Genomic DNA, 6,000 nt, shown 5'->3' with positions numbered 1-6,000 from the left:
CCATATATTTGGTCATAAATAGCAATAAGCTGCTAAAGAAAATGTAGAAGAATAGTTATTTTATGGCTGAAACCATAATATAACAGGTATACTGACATTATTTGTTTAGGAAGTTTATTCAATGAGTCTAATTTTGTCCTACAGAAACTATTACTGCAGATATGCAAGGCAAAATTTCAGTCTGACTCTAAGATCCTGGGTTAGTATTTAGAAAAGCCATGTTTGAACTTCTAGATGGAATATGTTGATCCAGAATAACTGGTGTGCAAGATGCAATAGCACCATTAAGGTGGTCGTTTTTCTGCTATTGCTTGGAGAGCTAGAGAACTGGCTCTCCTACTGTGACTGTGAAGCTAAATCAGTACAAAATTGGTACCTACCTCCACTGGGTGGCAGCCCAAGCTCTTCTCAAACGCAAAAGCAATGGCTTTCTCTTCAGCTGAGAAAAAACAGCATCACCCTCACATCTCAGCACTTTGTAAAACTCATGAGACTTTTCTGTACATCTAGTGAGTCAGGTGTTGGCCCCTTCATCCTCAGGGACTCTCTGATTACCCAAAGCAAGATGGTCTCTCTTCTGCTAATGGCACTTCAAAATGCAGTTCCCATATTGTGTTTTAATTAGATTACGATTAGTTCAAGCAAACTGTGTTTTAAAATGAGGATTTCTGAAATGAACACCTTTACCGTGGACACTTACTACCCACAGAATTCATTGGAAACATCTAATGGGTTTAAGTAGCCTATCTGGAAATTAAGAGGAAAATAATATACTGTGTGTCACACATAGCTTTATATTTTAAAGCATGTTGAAGCACCACTGAAGAAAGTGGATCTTTACAGTGGTGAGAGATAGCACTTTTGATCTTCTCTTCTAGGAGGCTTATGCCTGTGGCTGTGGTCATTACTGTTAGTTGTCCAGCTGTAGTCTTTCTAAGTCTCATAAGCAGGGTCAGTACTTAGTTGGGGAGTACGTGCCATCCAAGCAGGAGAGGGACCGGTGTGCTTCTCCTGCTCTGCTTCGTGTGACACTGATGAGGGATACACTGCTAGGATTCCTTCCTTCCAGCCAGTGAGAAACAAAGGTCACAACTGCTTCAGATGTTAAGGCTCCCATGGCCTTTTCAGGATGGTAAAGAGAAATTGCAGTGTCCTGGCCATGCTGCATAAAGAGTAGATTTCCTTTAGGTACCTGAAGTTTTTTTGTACTTTCTGCTGGACACAATTTCTCCTTCTTCTCTGTCTGGTAAGTATAATAGATTTTTCAAAGAGTTGCTTGGTCTCGCGGCATATATCACATTTTAGTCACTGTTTCACTGCAGATTAATGGCATAATACAGGACAGAAAATTTTATGGGACTGGTGTACAAGCAATATTCCTTTCAATAGAAGTCTGTTAGCTTAATCTAAGATATGTAACCTTGGGTTATTTCAGGCCTTTTCATAGATTCCTTTAGGAAAGATTACACTGTTTGGCTCCAGAGGATAAATAAAGTAACGGATCCTTTTTTCTATGGACAGGCCCAGTAAACTGTGTATCACCGAAATAAGATGCTAGCTTTGGAGTTTGCCCTGGTTTGATCTCAGAACTGTGAGTCAGTGTGCTAGCAGCTTCAGAGCTGTGTCATGCAGAAAGAGGCATTGTACACCACTTTTCAAAGTATTTTCCGCCTCATATACTCAAACTCGGCACCTGAGAGATTTACAAAATCAAACCCAGGCAACAATAACCTGGTAGGGAAAAGGATAATCTCCAAAGAACCTATCTGCCCCTTAATCTAGACCATTTATACTAAGGTTAGTGACTCAGTTTGTGCACCTAAGAGTCCTTGAAATGTTTTCAGTAGAGTTTATTTGGAGATTTCCACTGAAACAGGTGTTTCATATCAAAAACATATAAATGAAATTACAGTTACCTTTAGTTTCACAGGATGACATTTCAGTTCTGAAATAGAGGTGTTTGTTATACAGCTGTCCTCAGGAGGTTTTTTTTTTTGTTGTTGCAGCCAAGCTACCATGAAGACATTCTCTTGCACTGGTTTATTTCTTACTCTTAATAGATGGGAAGTATCAAAGGCTTCTGCATCACTTTAGTGATGTAGGCTGTCTCAGAGCCCAATGGCTCTGGTAGTGCAAGCTGATGTAGCTGACTGCAGCCCACCGAGAAAGGTAGAGCTCTTCACACTTCCTCCTTAACTGCACAGGAGACTTCTCATACCCAAAAGAGGCATACGTCATTCCTAATTTCTAGGAGTAGTGCCATGAGCTGTGAAAAACTCCAGCCAGAGCAAACTACAGACCATCTCTCTAGCGACAGAGGTCACCATGGACATACCACCAGTAGTGACGGCACCGACTCCCTGCTGTAAATGCAGAACCTCACTTGGTGGCTTTTACTCAGCTTTGCACAAGTTATCTGAAGATTTGCGATCACATCTGTGACGATGATTGCTGAAAGCATTTTGAGGGAACAGGATCTCAAACAATAGGAGGATTGTGGAGGAGTTTTCCTAGGAGTGAGACCTAGACTGTAATATTTGCTTCTAAGAGAAAGGAGAGTGAACATGGACTTATCTCCAGATATTTCAGCTGCACATGGTATGTCTTCCACCCAGACAAGCCACTTCATACCTGCAATGAAATAACACAGCACACCAAGGGGAAGAATAACTATTCTGTGCCTTTTGCTTTGTAACATGGTGTGCTGTGAAAGAGTTTTCTGGTCTTCCGTGGAAACCAGCTGTACAACCTGGTCTCTGCCTGCATGCGAGTGGGTCTCTGTCCCTCAACTAATTCATGAGAGAGCTGTCAGAGTTAATTTTTGTGAAGTGCTTCACAATTACTACCTGACAGATGCCTAAATATGGAGCATGGTTAGTATAATAGAGTAACTAAAAGGACCTTAACAGAACTGGTTTTGCTTTAAAAATCTCTTCTCTCTCTCAGCACTCTCTGTTTTAATGTTCCCATCTTCGTTCCATTTAATCCTCATCTCATACCTTTTGTTTCTTTTCATTGGCCCTTCTGGACAACTGTTTTTGGGAAAGCCTTTTTATGTACCTCTCTTTCCCTCGCTGTCTAATAGATACCATCATCTTTTAAAGAGCAGCCACTCCCTCCCTCAGCTAAGTACTATCTTGGCAGGCAACTGGGGAGGAGGAGTCTTCTTTAAAAGGCTTTGAAATTGTGTTGTTAAAAAATATATAAATAAAGCAACAAACCTTTTAATAGGGCTTTGAACAATCATCCTTTTCATTCCCTTATGGACTATTGTGCTTCTGGCTTTTTTATTATTTAGTGTGCATCAAAAAAAAAAATCCAAATGTTTTATGTTAAGCCATTAAGAGTTTATTTGGGTTGAAAATAAATAAATAAATGTGGTGCTAGCAGTTGGGACTGTGAGCACATGCACAGTTGGCTGGCAGAGGCAACCTATAGGAGGCACATCAGAAGGCCAGAATAAGCTTTCGGTGAAAGAACAGAACAAAAGCATCAGCAACATTTGTTTCTGGTTAAGTACTTTTGCATGAGCCTGACTACTGGAGTGGTTTACCCAGCTTTTATCTGTTTCAAATTCACCTCACTCTCCCCACTCCTCTCTGCAGCATCACCCCCAACTGTAACCAGTGGTAATTACATGGAAAAGGAGGAAGCATGGGATTTTTAAAATCTTATTCTTTTTTTTATTTTTTTAAACCACCTGATAGGAACATGTGATGGGTTGGTATCCAACATTGCTCCTGGGGTTATTAGACACCTAACTAAATGATTTTTTGCGTGTCCTGCCTTGGGGTTTTTTGTGCATTTAGATTCGTTTTTTTAAGTGCTGGGTATATTTTGTGAATATCCAGAAAAAGCATTTTGTTTCTTTCTTTATTTCTTTCTACCTCCTTCCACTTTTGTTTGCGAACTCTGCCTGTCATCCACAGAGAATTCTGCAGCAGGCTGGCGATTGCAGCTATGGCTTCTCTGTGCGCACAATTAGTATCAATTTTGCTTCGTCTCGTTCCCCTGGTGGGGCTGTCGGGGAGAGAGAGAAGACTCTTTGCCATTAAATGCATGATTAAGTTCACATCTTAGCTCCCATGTGACCTACATTTGGCGAATCAAGATCAAAACTTAAACTTTCTAACCCTCTTTCTCCATGAGACTGAAGTATATTGTAATTTTTGAAAAGCACACATATAGACTGCTGTTGGTATTGTTAAAGAATTAACAGATTGCAGGAGGTAGATAGGAGGAACTTCTGAGAATCTGAGCTTGACTTTGCTGTCTCAGTTTCGAGACTCATAGATAAAACAGCCTGATACTCCTCGTTAAGTTGAATGGAACCACTGACAGTCCAGATGTCAGAAAATCAAGGGAGAGGTATCCATCTTCAATCAGGCTCCAAAGGAAGGACAGTGCCTAATGGATGCCCTTCAATGAGTGCCATTTTATGTGTGGGACATGGAATGTCAGGTTGCAAATGACAAAAAGAGCTTCTAGCACACATAATCTCAGGTGCTTCAAAGCTACCAGAGCAGAAATGCACCCACAGCACAAAAAAAGAGAACATGAAACTCTCTCCGTAAAACAGTTACATTTTCACTTTTTGCTCTTTTTGCAATGGTATTGCTGATTTTCACCAAAAAAATAGGCTTGTCTCTTTCTCTTATAATAATATGGAAAAGGAATACGATCTGAACACAATTCTAAAATGCCAGACTCCTTTAACTCACGTAGTTTGGTAGATTTCCCTATAAAAGCAAGGTGTACCTTTCAAAATCAAGTTACAGGATCAGTAACACAGAAGAGAAAATCAGTCAGATATTTGGACTTAGGAGGCTTAATGTTCTGCGGACCTTGCTCTTGCGTACAGCCTTCTGCATGCTGGTTCTGACCTATGCAAAAATAGGTACTAGAACTCACAAAAGGCTGAAGAAGATGACCGAACTGAGATCTTCCCAGTCCATAAAACAGGGATTATAAACTTTCTGATCTCATGGTGATACTGTGAAAATAACTAACCTACTGTATACTGCAGTATTTTAGAAGGCAGGGTATGTGTTCCTGATATAAAGATAATTAAGTAGAACGGTGAGGTTATTGGGAAAGAGGAAGAATATATGTATACTGTTCCATAATATACTACTAATTTTAATGAGATGAGAAGAGCTTATAATGTAAACTTTGAATAAAAATAAAGCAAATATACAAAGATCAGTGGACAACTTCCTGTTGGCTCCAGTGTTTTTTTTAAAGTCTACATTAAAAAGAAAGAGCAACTGTTGTAGTATCGTCAGCTATTACAGAGAAGTGAAGGTTCACTTGATCTCTGTAAGTGATTACTTTTGGAGAAGGTACTGCTTGACAAGGCACAACTGCAGACTCTGACCAAAGACTGGATGTTCATTGGGTACTGAGACATAATCACATTTGTTTTAAAAATCTGGAGTGATATTTAGACAATTCTACTTGCAAGATCATTCACCATTCATATTTTAAAGGCATTATTTTCAAATATTGATAAAAGAAATATAGCTAGGTAGTTTAAGTTTTTGTGTATTTCTAGAAAACTTTTACATTTTTAAAAGCTATACTTCTGTCATCCAATTATTGCTCATGAATCATGCAATTATTAAAGTATATCAGCAGATGAATGTCCTTTATGTCATACCTGGAATGGTCCTTATTCCTGGAATAAAGATTTGGAAGAACCTACATCACAAACTTGTAAAAGCTTATAAAGGTATTTTGCTTGGGATGAGATCAGAATATACATTTACGCTGCAGAACCAGACCCCACAAAAGGAAAAGCAGACTAGTGTTTATTTTACAACATAATGTCACTGTGTCTTATGTTGTCCTCTAACAAATGTACATGACAGGTGTTTTATAACACCTGTCTTTTAGACCTTTGAAAGCATAAGAAAAAATATTTACTAGGAAGTTGTAAAAAAAATGTGAGCATGGCAAGGGCTGCCATGTAGATAAGAAAGAAGGATGGTTTGGATTGGG

The sequence above is a fragment of the Mycteria americana genome, chromosome 2, assembly GCF_035582795.1.
Source record: "Mycteria americana isolate JAX WOST 10 ecotype Jacksonville Zoo and Gardens chromosome 2, USCA_MyAme_1.0, whole genome shotgun sequence".
NCBI lineage: Eukaryota > Metazoa > Chordata > Aves > Ciconiiformes > Ciconiidae > Mycteria > Mycteria americana.
Note: the sequence above shows the minus strand (reverse complement) of the source record.